At 34.0% G+C, this 22,804-nt stretch overlaps 1 protein-coding gene across 11 annotated transcripts in view; it reads right to left on the reverse strand.

Moving 5' to 3' along the window:
* The window catches only part of CCDC102B (coiled-coil domain containing 102B), a 374,522-nt gene that overhangs the window by 295,636 nt on the left and 56,082 nt on the right, over positions 1 to 22,804 (reverse strand). For 5 of the 11 annotated variants that reach the window (XM_077975029.1, XM_015122188.3, XM_028838176.2 and 2 more), the window contains exon 1: positions 942 to 1,084. The exons of 1 other annotated variant lie outside the window; for it this stretch is intronic. The gene's annotated coding sequence lies outside the window, so the exon portion shown is untranslated. Of the gene's footprint in view, positions 1 to 670; positions 888 to 941; positions 1,090 to 22,804 lie in introns of those variants that run through there. 5 more of the 11 variants (XM_077975031.1, XM_077975027.1, XM_015122186.3 and 2 more) reach the window with 3 other exon arrangements.

A 22,804-nucleotide genomic window follows, 5' to 3' on the forward strand; every position in this document is an offset into this window, starting at 1 on the left:
ATATTTTACTAACAAGAGAATATTTACTCAAAAGTTGTAATAACACTATTTCCCACAAAAAGATAGCAAAAACACATTCACATTATTTTAGAAAACAGAAAAGCTGGCATTGATGTAAATAAGAACATCAATAAATACTTTATATATTTTGGTGCCTATGTTACTGACATATTTCTAATTACATTTTTAAAGAATCTTTCCTATATTGAATAAATGTACCCACTTGACACTCAATTGATAATTTATCTTTGCAGAAAACATAAGCAAATGCTTCTCGATGGTTTCCAGAGATTTTTTTCAGTTTTACAATTTATTTCTATATAACTAAACATCATTGTTATTATGCACAGGATTTTATTAGTTTATTCTGTATCCCTATCTCCTCCACATTATACACGTAACACGTAAAGAAATCAATATTCATGCTAAGTTTGAAATATACTTTCCATTAATGAATACAATAATTTAGCATGAAGACTCAACAAATGAAAAGAACTCAAGGCACATGAGGCATAGATAGAAAGGTTTTCATAACACTTTTACTTTTTTACTGTAAGAATATAGATTCCTTCAAACACAATGACTAATTCACATTCATTTGGAACTATGAAACAAAATTTTAATATCAACATACACTATTGCTGTCTAAATGTAGAGTTGAAATTCTTACCTGAGTTTGGCTTAGTATACAGTTATTTTTTAAAGACAGGAAATGTATGACAAATTGTCAGGATAATAACACCCACAGTGGAAAAATGAAAGGGGAAAGGAAGAAATCACTTTAAAAAGAAACTCCAAATCCTTCTGCTTCCCAGCTCTATAGTAGTTTTGCTCTGCATCTTGTAAGCAACTGTCTTTGCTCCGAGAACAACACATGCTCTGCCTCAGCAGGAAAATATAAAAATTAAATAGAAAACCACAAGGTTATTAAACACTCTTACCCTCTGGGCTTGCTGGGCTGCTCCAGCGTCTCAGTTGCAGCCACATGTGTAAACAACAGAATTTCCTGCATCCTTTTCTCATCTGTACAGTTCTGGAGTCCTAGCCAACAGGATTATTTCCAGCATTAAGGGCACTCCACACAAACTCAAAAAAGATTCCCATTGGTTGTGAAATTTTATTGAAACCACTACCACAACCCCCTCTTTGGATCACCATTGAGCCAACCAAAATAAAATCATTTTTAATGTTCCCTAAGTATGGTTATCCAAAGCTTTCCATGCAAGCATTTGAAACCTGTACTGTGGATGAAAAAGAAAAAGACACCCACGCCTTCATCCCCAAGTGTACTTAATGTTTAATTACAACAGTATAACTTGTAGTAATAATAGAAAAAACTAAAATAGCAAAGCAAAATAAAAGCCTAGGAAGTACCTATCTGCAAAATATTTAAAATAATTATACTGCAGATTACAAGAACAATATAAAATATTCATCCAATCTGATTTGCATTAGATTGCACAAAATCAAAAGCAAGATTTGAGTATACAAATTATGAAACAAGAACTGTATATCAAAACCCTTGATCGCGGTCACATTGGCAGGAATGTGAGCTGTAGTCCCTGGGGTGCCCAGTGAAAGCTCCCTGGCTTTTTCCCCTTTCCCTGGGGAAAAAGAATATGAAGTAGCTTTCCAGTGACATGACTCGGCTGTCAGGAAGTGTTCTGATGGGGGTTGTCGGGGGAGGTCAAAGACCGCATAAAAGAGAGCTTCTGTGGTTGAAACTAGCAGTAAAAAATGTCCAAAGTAGAAAAGAAAAAGTCAAAAGGTAACAGGATTGACTTGCTCCTTGTAAGTAGCACAAAAACAACATGTGAAATGTAGGCAATAATGTCTTTGAATTGTTTTATTTTTCACCCTTCCCTAATTTGTAGGCTTATTCTGGTGTTATCGTCTATCTCTACTTAATATTCTTTTCCCACTTACTTTCTGATGCAATGGAAAAGGTGGCCAGCTTCCTATATAAAGCCAACTGACCCATTCGAGCTAAACTTAATCATGATTCTCGCTCCTCTATCTTTGAACATTCCCTCTTGTCCGGATTTTCCCCACGAGATGTTAAATCCCATACTTCCTTGGTCAATTTCATGTATGCCGATGAACTTTACTTTCAATTCAGTCATTTTCACTTTCAGGTACCATTCCTTCCATCATGGCCAAATGATTGAAAGTTCTCCAGCCAAGAATTTTATTTAGTCTTGCATCCATCTGATTTTAATTCATCAAAGTGACTACACACACATACACACACACACACACACATGCATGCACATAAATATTCTATTTATTTTTAATTTTTCCAATTCACCTCAATCCTTCTTCTAGTTGACATCTACACAGCCTTTCATACTGTTCACAACCCTGCCCACATGAAGACATCTCTTATCTTGGCACAACACTCTCCCGGTTTTCCTCTTGACCTCTTTTGCTGGGTCTTCTCGTCCTCTTTGATGATGCCTCATCCTCCATCCATCCATTGGTGCGTGTCACGTATGTTCTTAGATAAATTTACATTAAAAAGTGTATATTCTGTCTCTGGATGATGCCACCCATCCTCATAGTTTCAATTACCATCTTTCTTTTTGGATGGCTCCCAAATATCTGCTTTTAGACCCAACGACTGTCTGAATTTTCAGTACTTATACTTGTCAGCCCACTATTCCCCTCACCCAGAAAATGACACAGATACAGCATCAGCTTGTCTAAACTGAAATCATCGTCTCTCGATGGACCTGCTATGTTATCTATATAACTGTCAACCCAGTTTGACAGTTTCTCAAAGAAAAATCCTGGAAGTCACCCTTGACTCCTTCTACTAGTTCCTTTTCATTGTACTTCAATAATTTGCCCAGTCTTCTTTTTTGTTATTTTTGTTTGTTTGTTTTGTTTTTTTAATTTTTTTAATTTTTTTTTTAAATTATACTTTAAGTTCTAGGATACATGTGCATAACGTGCAGATTTGTTACATATGTATACTTGTGCCATGTTGGTGTGCTGCACCCATCAACTCGTCATTTACATCAGGTATAACTCCCAATGCAATCCCTCTCCCCTCCCCCCTCCCCGTGATAGGCCCCGGTGTGTGATGTTCCCCTTCCCGAGTCCAAGTGATCTCATTGTTCAGTTCCCACCTATGAGTGAGAACATGCGGTGTTTGGTTTTCTGTTCTTGCGATAGTTTGCTGAGAATGATGGTTTCCAGCTGCATCCATGTCCCTACAAAGGACACAAACTCATCCTTTTTTATGGCTGCATAGTATTCCATGGTGTATATGTGCCACATTGTCTTAATCCAGTCTGTCACTGATGGACATGTGGGTTGATTCCAAGTCTTTGCTATTGTGAATAGTGCCGCAATAAACATATGTGTGCATGTGTCTTTATAGCAGCATGATTTATAATCCTTTGGGTATATACCCAGTAATGGGATGGCTGGGTCATATGGTACATCTAGTTCTAGATCCTTGAGGAATCGCCATACTGTTTTCCATAATGGTTGAACTAGTTTACAGTCCCACCAACAGTGTAAAAGTGTTCCTATTTCTCCACATCCTCTCCAGCACCTGTTGTGTCCTGACTTTTTAATGATTGGCATTCTAACTGGTGTGAGATGGTATCTCATTGTGGTTTTGATTTGCATTTCTCTGATGGCCAGTGATGATGAGCATTTTTTCATGTGTCTGTTGGCTGTATGAATGTCTTCTTTTGAGAAATGTCTGTTAATATCCTTTGCCCACTTTTTGATGGGCCAGTCTTCTTTTCTCACTGCCACTACTCTGGTTCAGACAACCATCATGATCTTTCTAGATCACTGCAGTGTCTCTCTGCCTCTTAAATTGTCTGTCTTCTCCCAGCCTTCTGCTCCATCTCTAAAAAGATACAGTAGTCTATTTCCGGTACTTATGCACTTGAAGTCCCTGAAGGATTTTTAATCTTTTGTCAACTCCCTTTTTTGTAATACATTGGCTTTTCTTGGTTTCTAAAACACAACTTTCCTAGATTATTTTTTCACCTTTCTGACCATGTCATATTTTTATCTCCTCTCTAATTACTTTTCTCTCCTTTCAACAGTGGAACACCTTCAAGAAGCCATCACTGGTCCTATTCTTATTTCACATTTCTGTCTAGGTGAGCACATCTATTTTTGAGGCTTCTTTTGTCACACATATTTGGTGAGTTGAATTGTGTCCTCTAAGAAGATACATTGAAATCCTAACTCCCTGTACCTATGAAGATGATTATTTGGAAATATGGTCTTTGAAAATGTAATCAAGTTACACTGAGGCCATACTGAGTGAAGGGGAACCATAATCCAAGGACTGGTAGATTCATAAAAAGAGGGAAATGTAGACAAAACACACAGAGGAGAATGCTATGGGAGAGACAGAGACAGCAATTGGAGTGATATGTCTACAAACCAAGGATTGCCAACAATCACCAGAATTAGGAGAGTCAAAAAAGGGTTCTCCCCTAGTGCTTTCAGAAAGAGTATTGCTGGTTGACACTTTGATTTTGGACTTCTGTCCTTCAGAACTATGAGATCAATTGTTTTAAGTGACAAATGTGTGATATTTGTTACAGCAGCCCTAGTAAACCAATAGACATATAATTCTGAAATATATATGGTCTTTCCTTAATAGTTTCTAAAGCTTCAGATCTGTATTTCCAAAGTCTAATGAAATATTCACTAGGAGCCATTCAAATCTTTCAATAATCTCCAATCCTCCAAGCTCTTATATATCTTCCAAATACTCTACTGTACCTTGTAATCTCAATCTTAAATAAAAACACTGCCACCCATCGAGTCTTTCAATCTAGAAACCTCTTTGCTATTCCTAAGTTCTTATTCTTCTTCACCATTCAAATTTAATAACTCATCTTTACATTAAAACCTGAAACCTCTCTCTTAACTTTATGTCCTTCTATATCTTTGCATTTGTTTTTGTCTTACCACAACAATTTTTTTTTTACTGGCAAGTTTACAAATTACTGAGAGGCAAAACTTGACTATATATGGAGGGCACTCTTATTTACAGCTTTCTCATGTGAAGGCTCTTTTTGCCCTACACAGGCCACATCCATTAGGGTCAGAAAGTGGAGAAGGTGTCCTACTTCATCCTTATTGCCAAGTCTGGCTCACAAATTATTTGTTGATTGATAGCATGGGACCTCTGAGAATAGAAAACAAAATTACCTATGGTCTCCATCCTAGTTTCAAAGGGTACATTGACACCATGGTTATAATACCTCTGTGCACACACACCTCCATTATCCTAGCACTCCATATCCTATAACAATCACTTGGGGGCATATGAAAAAGAAATGAGAAAAATTCAGCTGTGAGGTTTCCAAAATTTGTTGGCAAGTTCATGATGTCTTGAGGTACTCAGCACACATCAATGAAGGCTATTTTTTTTGGATTCCAGTTTCATTCTATATATTAGATCCACCCTGTGGGTTCTGATATTTACCTACTGAGTATCCTTTCTCCCCTTCCTCCCTACAAAACATTTGTTTATTTTTGTTTGGAGCACAATGTGGTCAATTTTTTTGAAGCCTGTGTTAACAAGCCTCCCATACAAATATACTTGGCTGTGTGGCGCAGTTTTGCCAATGAAACATAAGTGGAAACCTAATGGGTTTAGAAAAGTTTTGTATTTCTAATGCCAGTCTGTTGACTCCTTTCTCCTTTTTCATTCCTTGAACAACACAAGGAGGCTGGAGACGGGGAAGCTGTTCTTAAATGATAATAAGCTCCTGAAGTCATGATTCAGATGCAAGCTACACATTAAGAACAGAAGAAAAACTCTGAGCTTTAATCAACCTCATGAGAGATTTCAGTGATGGGAGGAAAAGAGAACTTAATCTGGTGAAACCACTGTCATCAGGTTTCTCCTATGTCATTATTTATTAGATTGGGAGTTAGAGGCCAATGGAAAATTGTAATAGTATCTAGCTGGAAACACAATGGAGAATAAATATTAATCAAAACTGATTTACTCTACATTCTTATCACCTTATTGGGAGGTCCAGAAGAAATCATGAAATTGAAAACTCCTACAGCAACCTTTACTGAATGTTACATCTATCTCTCACCATCTCTGTGGGACAGTTCCTGATTCCCATAGAAAAAGTTAATGCTACAGCCAAAGCTATACTGGTGGATTTATTTACCTGTCTATTTTCTCAAAAAGCTATGAATTTCTTAAGGAGATAATGTTGTATTTATATTTTAATATTTTGCAAAAAACAAAGCAAGTAAATTAATGAATAAGACCACAAAGCTGATAGCTGGTTGGTAGCAGAGCTAAGACATATCTTAGTCTCATCATTTAATGGAACAGTAAATGGATAAATGGATGGATGGATGGATGGATGGATGGATGGATGGATGGATGGATGGATGGATGTTCTATGAATTCACTGAAGAAAATAAAAACAATGTCTCAGAATTGGACATGTTATAGAGAAAGTAAATTAGAAAGATATACCATCAAAATATTGAATAAGTATATAGTGATTTTAAAATTATTCTAACATTGTTTTTAATTCTACTTTTATCAATTAAAAGAATTAATAGTACTAACATTAGATACATATATTGACAAACTTTTTTAAAAAATAGAAATACCAATGAAGTCAGACAAATAATTTCCTATGGGCCTTAGTAACTATTTGAATTCAGCTTTAGTTTAAACATCTTAACTGCTACAATTTTAATGACTTAACAGTATTTGTAAAATTACTCTAAAACAACATGTTACAATGTCAGCAACTGAAAATTTTTTGTAAGGAAGCCAATTTTGGTTTTGATTGAAATGTACTAGGTGATTTGAAATCAGATTACAACCGTACATTCATGAATTCACAGAGTGCAGCTGTGATGTTCCAAATGCACTCTTCATTAATCAGGAGAGACCAGCTGGGTAGCCAGCAGCTCTTATTAAACTAACCTGTGCGTGCCCAGATACATCAGTCACATAAGTCCAAATGACAATAAGTGAATCATATTGCATCAATATAGAAAATAATATTTCTTCCCTCCTGCTATTTTAAAAATAGGAATAATTGTCTCTCGATGTCTAAATTTTCTTTATAAAAAGAATATGAACTTTTATGAAAATGTCTAAGCTATAACACAAAACTAACTATATTTATATTTTATCACCTAAAGGAAAAGTTAAGAAAACAATTTAAGAAAAATAAATCTAATCTACAATATCTAACATGCAGAAAAAAAGAAGAGATCTTGATGTCAGACAGACCTGAGTTCAAGCATCGGTTGTGTGTTCTCAAAGAGTTACATCTCTAAGCCTCGGTTCATGTATTTGTAAAACAGATGTAACCTGTAGAAAGATTCTAACAGTTAAGAAATAATGGATATAAAGTGCTAAAAGAGTACCTAACAAACACCTGAATGAATTAAAGGAACGGATTAAAGCTATAATTAGCAATAGTTGTTTTTAAAAGTAGTTATGTTGACCTAACTATAACATCCACAAAATAATCTAAAATCAATTTTTTATATTGTAAATATGAACAGTAAGTAAATTCAGACATGTCCCAGTCTGATGGTATAACTTATGTTGCTACCTCTCAACCCGGTAGCTTCATGGTTGTGATCTTGTTTTGCCACCCACTACTTAGGCTCTGACCAAAATGGACACATTACTTAAGCTTCTAATAAAAACTGTGAAGTTATCTTTGTGAGGCTGAGAATTTTAGGAAATTTCCTTGGGAATATCTAACTATTAAAAAGTGGCCTAGAAATAAATATTTGCTTTTTAAATCGTCAGATACAGTTGATAAAATTAGGATTAAAAACACAGTCATTAGGTTTTAATTGAGCTCATAGCAGCAGTAAATGGTTAACTGTTCTTTCCTTGGTTAGTAATAGTAGGATGTACTCAGCTTCTTGGAATGATTTCTCCAACTCAGCGCTGTTGACCTTTGGACCAGATAATGCTTTGTTATGTGAGGCTGTCCTGTGCAGTATAGGGTGTTCAGCAGTATCTCCAGCCCCCACCTACTAGTTATCAGTAGCACATCCAGTTGTGCAAACCAAAAATGTTACCAGACATTGCCAAATGCCCCCTGAGAGGCAAAATCTCTGTCAGTTGAGATACATTGTTTATAGTGATGGAGTAGTGAAAAGATGAGGCTACAATTTAGCTCTGCTACTCACCAGCTGTCAGTTGTGTGGTCTTAGGCAGAGTGACTCCATCATTCCAAGTCTCATTTTTATTTTTCATACATACATATATATATATATATATATGAAAATATATGAGAAAAAATATATATAGTTAGGAAATTAGACTAGATAATTTTGAAAGTTTATCTTACTAAAATGTTAGGTGCTTTAAAATCCATCTCTCTCACACATACACACACACACACACAAACACTCTACTTACACATTTCAAACATAGTCATTTATGTAGTCTACATTAGGATATCAAACACATAAGGAATAAAAATAAAAAAAATTGTTACAAAACCCATTTTTGTTTGCAGGGAGCAGTCTTACAGTCTTATAATTAATTTTTCTGAATGACTTCTACTCCAGGATTACCACATACACAGAAAGAACAAATACTTCACCTTAATATATCTCAATCAATAAGGCTAAGCACTGCTTTTTTCTCAAAGGAACTCAACATCCACTATACTGATGAAAAGTGCTTTTACTGATCAGGAAACTATATTAAATTGCAATTCCACTTGACCTCACTAAGGAAAGAGTGTCTACAACTTAACAAAAACATTGATTTTACAACATTGATTAAGAAAACATATCTCATTTCTGAATCTGTAAACTCAAACTATTTGGGCAGCCCTTGCTAAATAATCTCTTTCAAGACAGAACTAATCGTCCTCAATGCATAATTGTTCTGAATAATGTTAATAAATATTCTTGGTAGCAATATTGAACTACCACTTGCTAAGGCATACGGATTAATTCTCTACATAGTGTGAGTTTTATTTTACTCTCTTGAAAGTTTATTATTATTATTTTTTTGCTAATCTCTCCTTTTGATTTCTTAGTACACACATTACCTACACTCTGTGAAATTCAAAAAATGCCATTTCCTTATATCATGAGAGACTGTCATTTTTGGTCATAAATTGCAGCTATAAACAAAACACAATAAAAGTTACCAAAACAGTAATGCTTATAGCATAATCTCTGGCTTTAAAGACAATCTGAACCAAGTTCTAAAAGATCTAGGTTTGTTCTTGATCCTAATATGTTGCTTATGTTAGACCATATATTTTACTGAAGGAAATTTTGGGAAGTAAAAATGTATATATGTAGAAAATTATTATTTTTCTTATGTTACAAGGATCTATATAAATAATGACTGAGTGGTAAAACATGTTCTTTAATAAAAACAATATTGCATGTATTATAATTATAAGGTATGATTTGTAAAGTATTATATTTAATTAGTCATGATATTAACCAGGTTTGATGGCTGATACGGTTTGAATCTGTGTCCCCACCGAAATCTCATGTCAAACTGTAATCCCCAATGTTGGAGGTGGGGTTTGGTGGGAGGTGATTGGATCATGGGGGTGGATCCTTCATGAATGGTTTACAACCATCCCCTTGGTGCTGTTCTCATGATGAGAATTCTCGTGAGATCTGGTTGTTTAAATGTGTGTGTCACTTCCCTCCCTCTCTTCCTCCTGCTCCCACCATGTGAGACACCTCACTTACCCTTTGCCTTCTACCACGACTGGAAGCTTTTCTGAGCACCCCCCAACCACCCACCTGCCCCACAAAACAGAAGCTGCCATGCTTCCTGTACAGCCTGCAGAACTATGAGCCAATTAACCTCTTTTCTTTATAAATTACCCAGTCTCAGGCATTTTTTACAGCAATGTAAGAATGTACTAATACAATGGCTCTTAACAAATATTGAATACTTAGAGCATATGTGAGGTAAGCCAATGCAGCTTAAGGATTTAAAAAATTCATATAAATGAAACAGAAAAATGTCATGATTGAAAAAAGCACCATTAGAATTGTTATACAATTTCCTTTTTAGAAAGAGTAAAACACGGAGTTTAGTTTTGAGTATCAACTGTTAAACCTGAGTCAATATACTCAAAAGCACTCATAAATGTTATCAGCAGATTTTAGTTTAATATAATAGGCTCCATGTCACATGTTTTCTCTCCTATTTCCCATAATATAAAAGTATTGTTCTGGTTTTAAAAATAAACCTCTAACAAGGGTGAAATCAAGGAAGAGTGATTTACGTCTTCTGAGGTAAATCAGACAAGACATTTTTGGGAATTTCTAAACATCAGAAATATATGGGAACTGATGACAGGGACATCTAAGCACAGAAAACGACATCACCCAATATCTGAAAGAGAAGGCTGTCAACAATGTAAGTCAAAAGCATCTGGTAGAAAATCTAAGTGCAGCGTAAGCCCAAACCAATGAAGTATAAACCATTAGGATTATCAGTGCATTGCCTGCCGGACCACAGGACTTGACGTTTTCTCTCTGCTCACACACACAGCAGCTGCTTGGATGGCACAGTCTAATGCTGGAAGAAGTGACATTTAAATGAAGTAGATGATCCCTCTGAGGAAGCTTCCTAGCATGAGCTCAAGGGACAGGGAGAGACACATGACAAAGTTTTAGAAAACTTCAAGACGACAACAAACACTGGAAAATAAAGGAAACGGACAGTCCACTCCTAGTGAAACACACTTAGGGAATCTACTCAAAAATAAGACTTCCTTACTTTTAGATACGGACATCTAGAACCTGGTTACCTGCTTTCCACCCACATATCACAATGGGAAACCTGACTGAAAACAAGCCTTCCCAGGCCAGGTCTGCTGGCTAAATAAACTAACCAATCGCACCAATCTCCACTGGGTACCAGTTACCTCACCTCCAAAACGAGGCCAGTACATTGTTGCAAAGATGATTGTGAATCTGCAAAAGAGAACCTCCAGCCTGGCAGATAGTAAGCACTCATTAAATGTAAATGGCAGGTATAATAACAATAGTAACAATAATAATAATAATAATGGCATACGTTCGATTACACTAAAAAAGAATGGCCTCACATACGGTTAAATTTTTGTTTTTGTTTGGTGTTAATTAATCAATCCTGTGATTAAAATATGGTCTTTGTCTTTCAGAAATAATGTTGAATATTTTTACTATATTATGAAACATGATTAGCACACCACCACAAACATGAAAAATGAATACTATTTTCATTCTAAACACTTTCAAGCAAATTTCCCTCAAGATTTCATTTAGTTTTGGTTAATCAATGCTGATTAAATCAAATCTTTTATTTCCAACTACTGGAAATTAGAGAGTGAAGACAGTGTCTCTGAACTGTAGGAGGGTAATATACCCCTGATCCAGATTAAAAAAAAAAAAAAAACTGAGAATATGAAAACTCTGACGTCAAAGCAGAGGCCATGCAAAAATATTCATTCAGATGTAAAAGAAATATGCAGTGCCACGAGCTAATTAAATAAAGCACTAATATTTCCATGGCATACTTTCCTATACACAGACATAACTTGTATTGACTTCAAAAACCTTTGAGAGAGAAGAAGAAAAGGAATAAATCATTACATATATATACACATATATATATGGTGATTTTATTTCATTATATTCCTACACAACAAGGACAAAGAGGTGTATATGTTGATTTTCCTCATGAACTCTAAAACGCACCACATCAGTAAAAATATAAACTTTTGGGTGATAAGCTGAATAAAAATATATAATTTAATCCAAATCCTAGAAGTACAAAAATGAAAATTTGGACCTATAAACATTATTTACCATCTTTCCAAGAAAATTCAGTGATGATAATGTATTTGACAGGATAGTAAAAGAACAATACTGCTATTGCTTCTTCAAAGAGAAACTACATTCCTATTCATTGAAATCAGAAAATTTCACTTTCTGGTTAAATGATAGAAATTGTTTACACAAGATGTCTGTAATAAAAGTAGCTTCAGTATTTATATTCTTTGCATAATTCTAGAAATCCTCAAAAATACCTCAGTGACTGTTATTCTAGTTATATCTCTTAGATCTTAAAAATTGAAATTTATACATTTCCTCACTTTAATCTATAAAGGCTCAGCAATACATGTTATTATAAAAAAATTTTTTAATACCCATAACCCAATCTTTCTGTCTTCTATTTATTCCACAAATCATTATACAAGCCAAGCCCAGATAAGCTCTAGACAATTTTTAAAATAACAAAATAATAATTATATTTTAATATTTTGATAGCATACAGTCAAAATTAACCTAAGAAATTATTTATCACATTGTCTTTCAAATGTTTTTAAAGTAATGGAGAACTTTTGTTCAAGAGTTAAACAATATATTACACAGAAGTCATGGATGTCAAAAGTGAAACTTCTCCCATTAATTCTTGGAGGACAGCCTGGATACCTGCCCACTTGGAAACTCTCTTCACATCTAATTTCCAACAATGGCCATTGGAGGTCATCCATAGATTCCCCAGACTCTAAGGAGCACTTTGGAAAATAATGTAATAAAATTATTATTTTACAGATAAAGAATCTTGAATTCAGCCAAAAAATTCTATATCCAAATTTCTTTCTGTCCACCCACTCATTCTTCTCTTATTAATTTTCTGAGAACTTAAATGTGTTCCTGTTTAAAATTAATATAGATTACATAAGTCATAGATGTTTCTTTTCAATAAATCAGAAAATATAAATATGCACAAAGACTACCACTCGTAGTCTCCATAATCAGCTAAGTAATGAAGGCATTTTGTTTTGTACTTTTCATGATGTTGTTAGCCAGTTACTACAGATGATACATACAAAAACCAGATAACTTATGCTTATCTATGCTTATTAGTTGCAAGATGAACTAATCGAAATGTGTTATCATGTATCCCTAAAACTTTAACAGATACAACAGTGTTTTTTCCATCAGAGTTTGTAGAGCATGTGTCTTAATAAGCCCTCCAATTTTCTACTCACTTTTGGCTTATCTGGTGTGATTATAACTATGTCATTGTTCTGACACTAATTTCGTTATCCTCAGACTGTGTTATGACAGAAAGATAGGAGAGTTAACACAGACTTGTGACGAGACTGCCTTCCTGGTGAATGCAAAATGTTTCTGATCCAAGTAACATCAGCCAAAATGGTAGAGTAGGGAACTCTGGGACCCAGAAACACGGAAAAACTTGTTAAAACTGTCAGAATCCACCTATTGGAAACCTCAGCATCATTAGTCATTAGGAAATGTGAATCAAAGCAACAAGGAGCTACTACCTTATTTCCACTGGGATAGCTAAGATCATAAAAACATACATGATTTTAAAATGATTGAAAACAAATTAAAATATATTTCATGACAAGAAAATTCACATTTCGGTGTCTGTGAATAAACTTTATGGAATAAAAAAATTTTAAAAAGTGTTGATGAAAATGTGGAGGTGAAATCTGTACATGTTGATGGGAGGAATGCAAAATAGTGCAGCTGCTTTGGAAAATAGTCTGGCAGTTCCCCAAAATTAAAACCGTACTGAAATAAACACCTACATTCACACAAGCACTTGTACACAAATGTTTATAGCAGCATTATTCATAATGGCCAAAAAGTAGAAACCAGCCTTACACTGAGGAATGGACAAAGAAATGATGGCACATACATTCAATGGAATATAATTCAACAATAAAAATCAGTAAAGTACTGATGCATACTAAAACATTGAGGAAGCTAGGAAACATGATAAGTAAAAGAAGTCAGTGAAAAAATAATATATTATATAATTCATTTATATAGAATGTGCAGAATCAGCAAATAAATAAGGATAGAAAGTAGGTAATTGTTTGCCTACAGTTGAGGACAGAGAGAAATGAGGAGTGACTGCTGATGCATACAGGGTTTCTTTCTTAATTTTATTTTATCTTGGTTGATAAAAGTGTTCTAAAATTGATTGTGATGATGGTAGTACAATTTTGTGAATATACTGAAACTATTGAATTGTACATTTTAAATAGGTGGATTGTATGGCATGTGAATTGTAGCTCAATAAAATTATTTTCTTTTTAAAAAATCAGCCCATGTGTGAGGCAGCAAGTTTGCCTAAGCTATCAGAGCTCCTTATAATCAACAGCAAGGCTCTGTAGAATCAATAATATAACTCATCTCTACAGTCACCTATATGGTTTAGTTTTTTTCCTTTCCTCACTGTATGATTTTCTGCTTCTCCACTTTAATAGTCTCCAAACATTTTTGATTATGCAACAATCATCAAATTATATTCCATAAGAACCCATAACATAAATAAATGTACTGAATTTATTTATAAAGATAATGGCATACTGTTGTGCCAATATGTGATGTATGTTATTGAATTGTTATGAAAATACAAAAGAAAGGTATGATTTTAAAATATAAATGAATCTTTATTATTTTCTTCATGCTTTTCAATTGCCTTAAGCAATCTTGTACTAAGCAATCCTTGTGTTATGCTTAAGCCATCTTTGACTTAAGTAATCCTTAGACTATGTGGCCTTAAGCAACACAGTACAAGGAAAAGATATAATCCGCAGCATCTGTGCTACTAGGTTTCCTATTGGCCTACTTCCTTATAGTTCTCTCCTGATGAGAACTATACATATAATTTCCTGCTGCACTGTCAGCTCACACACCTATAAAAACACAAACGCATGCGTATGCACATAAATTTCCTGCCAGAGTAAATTTTGAGTATTTTTATTTTTTGTTTATCAAGCTACTGGGGGATGAGGGCAAGGTATTTGGGAACATCTGTCAACCTCGTAGAGAAAAAGGATGGCTGTCCAGTTTTCTGGGTAGTGTGTGTCATTAAACAGGAATGCATAATGAACCTTCTTACTATTATTCAGAATAACCTCTATCCAAATTTAGAATAAGTCAGGTTCGTTTTTCATATACCCACACTATTTACCTTTTAATAGTCTTCACTTCTTCAAAATTCTGGTACTAGGTTGTCAATGTTTTTTTTTTTTCTTTCTGGTTTTCTTCCTTTTCATCATTGTAGACTATAACGAGAAATCACTTTCACCAGAACTCATCACTATTTCTTCATGGTTATGCTTCCCCAAGTCTGAATTCCTTCAAAGCAGTTCCCATGCCCTGTTCACCTTTGTATCCCCAGTTCCCAGCACATTAGCTTGATAAGTATTTGGTTTTCAATAAACGCTCTTTGAATAAGAGTATGATTTATTCAATCAGTTATGCATGTGGGATTTAGGAATTTTTTTAACATAAACATATTTCAATTAACTGAGTGACTTTAGGGAAAGTTTCTCAATTCACTGTGACTTAGTCTTTGTTTACTACTTATTAAAAAAAAAAATTTGACCTGATGACATCCAAAATCCTGTTTATCTCTGAATCAGCAATATCTGGTGAGATGACAAACTAAAACCAGGTACATCTCACATAAAATGGTGTTGCAGCTACTGAATTATAAATGTAGTATTGTCAGAGCTAAAAGAAGGAATTCCTGGCAATCAAACTTATACAGAAATGGTAGAAATCAAATGTGAATTCCTAAAGAGTAAATTGGTTGATGAAAAAGAAATGGTAAATCTTAGAAAAAGATGGATGGTGTTATTTTTGGGAAATTAAGAAAGTTCCTTTGCTGGCAAAGAGAGATTTTGAACTCAGTAACCAGTAACTTTTGCCATTAATTAAAAGAAATATGCTAGGACAGTTTGGAATATGGAGAGGGAAAATGTTGACTCTCCTCTCGAGTCCCAAGTACATCTGACGGTCATAAAGTTGTTCTTCTGCTGTTAGATTGAAGGTGCTAGTCTTGGGCTACGTCTCCCATTTCCTTGCCTGAAAGTGTTGCCTCTCTTGTGAAACTTATGGATCAGTGGTTTAATGAATACTCTTATGCAAGCTCTATAGTTTCTAAACTAATTTTGAATCTAGTACCTGTAACCTGTCAGCAAGTGATGACTTAGTAATGAGAATCTTCCTTTAAAAATCAAAGAAAATTCTCCATTTGATTCATTGTAATATACTTGTCAAGCTTGAATCTCTTCTCTCCCTTGAAAAGCAATTGCAATCACTGTATCTGACATATTTAGGAAACTGTTCTTAGTTTTTTGTTGTTGTTGATGTTGTTTATTTATTCATTTGCTTCCAGGCAAGACTCTCTTCGAGTTACTCTTTAATCTGCTTAATTTGAGGCACATAACGTAGTAAGTCATTTATTTGAATAGCTTATCATTTACACCAATTTTAAAATTCCACATGCCATAAAATAGTTTCTTTTTCTGCAAGCATAGAGATCTAAATACCCCCCTTAACCCATACCAACAAAAAGAGTTTAAGTAGCCAGAATAAAAGAAGAAATAACATTTTGCTGATCTGTAAGGAAACTAAGAATTATTAGGTCCAACATGAAATGAAAGTTAGAAATCAAGGAGAAAAAGAGTGCTAAAGTCAACTTTCATTGTGAAGGTATTTGCCTAAAATTGATAACTTTGACTCCCATTTTGAGGACTCCTCAGGGCCTAAGAGAGAGGAGAGAAAGCCTAGAAACTGACAATGCGGGACCCCAACAGCATAGACCCACATATAAAAGTGGAAATCCAAAATAACTATAACTTGAGATTAAAAGTCAATGATCAGTTCATCTACTGAGAAGAAAGATACAGCAAAGACATGTGCACGTCTTGAGCTTGTATTGAGTGTTGAAGGGAGAAATAGTCCTTTAAAACATGGAAACACAAGTTGAACCTGTTACAAGTTTGCTACTTCACGCTACCTGCTTAATCAAAAAGTTCTCAGCAAATTTATTTTTAAATGGTTTTCAGATGAAAATTTCCCCATGGAACTGATGGAAATAAATTCAACCAAGATCACAAATATTTCCCATAGGTAAAATTCTAAGGGAAATTATCTGCACACCCACACACAGAGACACAATATATAAGTACCACAAAGGATGTGAGTGGTATGTATGTGGGATGTATACAGGAAAAAAATGATAATACAATAAAAACTACAACAAATTTATGTATTAGAATTGAGACTAACCAAAAATAATTATTTTCGATGTGTATCAATAAGTCTTTTTTGAACTTTAAAGTTCAGGGGTACATATGCAGGTTTGTTTCATAGGTAAACTTGTGTCATGTTTTTTTGTACAGATTATTTCATCACCCAGGTATTAGGCCTATTACCCATCAGTTATTTTTCTTGACCCTCTCCCTCCTTCCACTCTCCACCCTCTGATAGGCCACGGTGTGTGTTGTTCCCTCGTGTTCATGTGTTTTCATCATTTAGCTCCCACTTATGAGTGAGAACATGCGAGATTTTATTTTTTTGTTCCTGAGTTAGTTTGCCAAGGACACTGACCTCCAGCTGCATCCTTGTCTTTGCAAAAGACATGATCTCATTCTTTTTGATGGATGCATAGTATTCCATGGTGTATATGTGCCACATTTTCTCTATTCCATTTTCTATTCATGGACATTTAGGTTGATTCCATGTCTTTGTTATTGTGAAGAGTGCTACAAGGAACACTCACGTGCACGTGTCTTTATAATAGAACAATAATTCTGAAAAATATAGCAAAGTCAAGAAATTATGAAAAATGTCCAAGTGGTTTTTAAATAAATAGGAATTCTAAATATAAAAACTAAATGATTGAAATTTTAAAAATTAATTGGAAATGGTTAATAAGCAGAGTATACCCAACTGAGGTGACAATTTGTGAACTTGAAAATATAAGCCAAAGAAAAACCCAGAATATACTCAAAGATAAAAGAGATGGAAACTATGAAATAGAGGTTAAGAAATGTACAGGACAATGGGGAAATATAAAACACTCATCTAATCATAATGACCAACAATGGACACAGAGAACAAAGAGAAGAAATAATCAAAGATATATTACAATAGAATTAGAGTTTCATCACTCTGAGTATCACGAATTAATAAAAAATCCAGCGGCTGGGCTTGGTGGCTCACGCCTGTAATCCCAGCACTTTTGGAGGCCAAAGCAGGCAGATCACGAGGTCAGGAGATTGAGACCATCCTGGCCAACATGGTGAAACCCCATCTCTACTAAAAATACAAAAATTAGCTGGGTGTGGTGGCGGGTACCTGTAGTCCCAGCTACTCAGGAGGCTAAGGCAGGAGAATTGTTTGAACCCAGGAGGAAGAAGTTGCAGTGAGCCAAGGTTGCGCCACTGCACTCCAACCTGGTAACAGAGGAAGACTCCATCTCAAAAAAAAAAAAAAAGCCAGAAAAGAGTTATCAATGCCTACTAGCATCACATAAGGAAAACAATCTATTTTTTACATTTCCTGATGGAAGTACCAGCATTTCCTGTGTAGTATTCTTGCCAAGAAAACCTAAATGAGATCAAACCTCTAAATCTATCATTCCATGTATAAGAAATACAGAGAAGAGAAAAAATTAAAAATTAAATTCCATACTTGGTTATAACAATAAATAAATGTCAAGGGAAAAGAGACAAAATACATATCAAGCAAATACAATGTATAGATCTTATCTAAATCAAACTCTAACTAAACAACTTAAAATGACCTTACATAATAAAAGGAATTTCTTACTATCTAGCAAAATTAAATATACCTTTACCTTTAATGTAGCAGTATGGCCACTTTAAAAAATATACACCAAAGATAAACTGGTGAAAATACAAAAAAAAAAAAAAAAGGTATAAGAAGGTCATTCATTGCAAGAATAATTTTAAAAGTATATATTAGAAATAGCACAAATATCTGTCAATATTAGAAGTGATGGATAAATAGTAGCATGTCAACGTAATAAAGTAATTTCCAGTTGTAAAAAAAGAATAAGGGATATTTCTATATATGACTATAAAGTGATGTCTAGAATATAAAGTGAAAAGACAAAACAAAAATAAAACAGAAAAGAAGAAAGGCAACACATGATTATGTGTACATATACAAATATGTATAACATATATTTAAATCTTTTATGTATAATATATTAAATGGAAAACTATAATATTTCAAATGAAAAGTATAAGTAGTACTGATTATGTAATTAATATATATTAAAATTAAAAGTAAATGATAATATTTTTAAATGACAACTATTGGGATTATTAAATGAAGATCAAAGAATATAAGTTAAATTTTGATTATATCTCTTTTGTAGTTTCAACTTTGAGGCCATGTAAAATTAAATTAAAAATAAATCAATCTCTAAAATTCTAAAATAAAACAAAGAAATTGAGCTTAAACGTGTATTCAGTTAGTGGCATATAGACACACAATGATCAATAATTCTAAGTTATTTAAATCACAATAATTTGACAAAAAGAGCTGGAAAAATATTTAGTTATTTTCTGTAATCATATTCTCAGTGATAGTGTTGATATTGTTATTCTGAGATTGTTGTGTGTATATTATAGATAAAGCAAATGAGAAATTTTGTGGACCATGATAAGCTAATGCTACCATTCCTGCCATCATCAAGAACCAGGATTTGCAACATGGAGAAAAGAGATACAGATGTGAGACTGAAGAGTTTAATAGAAACCCTTGTCCTGATTTTGAATGGAATCATTAGTGTGAATCCATTCTACATTGTATATAAATATGTATATATAATTATTATATATAACTATACTTGTGTATAAACATATACATATACATTTATATACTCTGGTTTTGTTAAGTGAAAAAAATTAGGAATAGTGACAAATCCAGTAGCAAAGACAACCCCTAATACCCAAAGAGTTGTCTCAAAATATCATTTCCCATTGAAAGATATTAAGATAAAAAAGGAGCAATTTCAGTATGAATAAAAATTATAACTTCACAGGTGTCAGTTGCAGAATGTTAGTGAACCACCTGCTACCGCTTGATCTGGCCAGGAGCCTGCAATGCAACGGGGCTCTTTCTTTGTTCCCAGGTGGATCGGCAGGTCGAGAAATAATAGACACACACAAGATAGTGAAAGCTGGGTCCAGGGGGGTCACCACCTTCTGGTCCCACAGTGCCGCCAATGCACTGGATATACCAGCATTTATTATTAAGTTTAGTGAGGGCAGGGGTAGGTTAGTGAGGGATTTAGGGTCTTTTGATTATGAGGTGAGATGGTCACATGGGGATGAAGTAACTCTTTAACATAACATCTATATGTAGAAGTACAGTATACAGAGATAAGAATTTACAATATAGTGTGTGCATCAGTAATTTCTAAAAGAGACTTAAAACAGAAACACAGTCTTTCCATAACCTATGATTAGCAAGATATTAATCAGCAGTAATAGTTGCAGCAAAAGCTGGTTACAAACAATCCATAGAAACAAAACGTGAACCTAGACAACCGGTTAGACCAGAAATTCTCATAAGGGAGTATGTCTTAACCCTAAAGAAGCCTAGAAGAGCTATGGCAAGATGAGGGCGTTCATAGCCCTATCTTATCCATATGGACAGGCGCCCCTCACGCATCAGTTTATAGGCTCTCCACAAGGGTCGCAGAGCTCTACTCCCAGAGCTATGAATAGCTGCTTTTCTGGGATAGGAATCTTGGTGATGTGAAACTTCCCTGACTGCACATCCGTTCATAGGCTCTCTGCAGGGGGAGGTACATCACACGCTGTTGGCTCATTCTGGCAGTACAACCTGGCATTGTCTTTACTCAATCCTGCAGTCTATTTTGTATTTACAACAATCAGGAGCATTTCATCTTTTATTCTGTAGCAATAGTTTCAGGGTGTCTCCCTACAACCTGCCCAACTTTTAATTTGTGTGTGTGTTTCTTGTATGGCATATTTTAAAACTAATGATATTATGGTCACTTTTGCATAACCCTTCAACAAATTATAGGGACCATTGAAAGAAAAGGCATACATTTTTGCAAATTTTATTTCTCTTAAGCACATGTAAAATTTCAATTTTGGGTAAAATGTGTGGTTAAGTTAAAATAAATATTTGACTATTTTATGGGGTTATTATTGTTTTCATTGTTCAAGAAAGCAGTCATGCCATCTGGGTGTTTTGCCACCCAAATATTTTAATACCAGTCAATATGTTTATATTTCAGACAACTATCTTTTAAAATTAAATAATGTTTTTATAGCTCCCCAAACCTTTCGCTTAAATGATAGTCAATAAGTAATATAGTTTGCATTTTAGGTACTTGAAAAATATAGCTTTTATTAAAAAGGAAAATTGTATTCAATTTTAACAAATAAAATTATTTTAAGCAGTGCTTCAAAAACAATCATATTTAAGTACTAATTCACAATTAAATGCATTTATATTAGGGTACAATATAACAAGGCAATTTAGTCGTTTAATTTTTTATAAATTCCAGTACACACAGTAAATAAAACTGTGTTACAGAAAAAGTAAGTTAGAAAAGATTAACTTTAAAAACTTCATTTTTGATAAACTTTATCCTCTCTTTACTGCATATGAAGCAAACTAACTTCTTGGATATTTTAGAACATATCAAATTAACCTTTCCTTTCTCCCAGGCTCCTCTTCTGTATTACTATTATAGTATTTCACTTAGACTCATTCTTATAACTTTTGGAGTGCAAATGATTTACAGCTGTTGACATCCTCTAAAAGAAGAAATTCAATCCGATTCTTTTGACTTGACATTTTTTTTTCTAGTTTTGACAATGTTGTTTCCAAGAATGAAAATACATTTGTTTGGAATAAATTATTATGGCTAATGATACGCTTTTGAGTGCATATTGGTATTGATTAAATCCTTTCTTAACTTTCTAACTTCTATTTTATATTCCACTTTTTATGGTTTATGTCTCAGGAATCAAAACTTTGTAACATTCATTTGCCCTCTTACCACTTAACCAGAAAGCTTTAACTCCCTTTTACAGACTCACACTGGTTTGCTATTTCTCTCTCTTCTCATAGTTTTCATCTCCTTTATATTCTTTCTTCCTGAAATTTTTCTGGTAAACTTTAGAGACCTCTGGGAATGTGTTTCACTGAACTCTCCCAAATAAAATACTAAAGCCATTCTTTTAATTAGTCTATTGAGAGTGATGGAGAAAAGTCTGGCTGTACTCCGCTAACATTCCTTCTTTCCTTGGGCAAGATAAATTATTTCTAAATTTCAGTTTCCAAGTAAACATAGAATTAACATTTTATCCAATTTAAACCATTTATCAAGAGATAACATCTATCAAGGAATAATAAAAGAACTTCTTAAATAGGACAGATTAATTTTACAAAAGAACTAAAATTCTCTCATTTCTTAAGAGTCCAGATTTTGCCCAAACCTGTAAAGTTCAAAGCAAAATGAAAAGTTGGCCATAGATCTTATGGAGAGAGCCAAGCACGACAGTTTGGGTCAAAAAGTAAAAATTTCACTCATTACTTAAATATTAGAAGTTATTCACAGCTGCAGATAATTTGTACTCTACAAGTTCCAAAAATATGTTTCTGAGTATGATTTTGTTTTAATTATTTGGTTTGGCCACCTATGCTACCAGCTTTTCATATTATTTCCAACTTTCCATTTCACCTTGTGCTGGCAATAAAAAAGATTTCAGTACAAAAATTCACTGAGTAAAAAAATGTCATTATGTTAAATGGTACTAGATTTTGTACAAGGCTCTGGCAATTTCTAATTTTGATTGACAGTTTAAGGTGTTCAAATCTGGGGTTGAGGACTTTTGGATCTTAGTCATCATGGGAGAAGAATTTGTTTCTGCACCTCATTACATTTGACTTTGCATTTTATTACATTTATCACTCACCT

This window comes from Macaca mulatta, chromosome 18 (genome assembly GCF_049350105.2).
Source record: "Macaca mulatta isolate MMU2019108-1 chromosome 18, T2T-MMU8v2.0, whole genome shotgun sequence".
NCBI classification, from domain to species: domain Eukaryota; kingdom Metazoa; phylum Chordata; class Mammalia; order Primates; family Cercopithecidae; genus Macaca; species Macaca mulatta.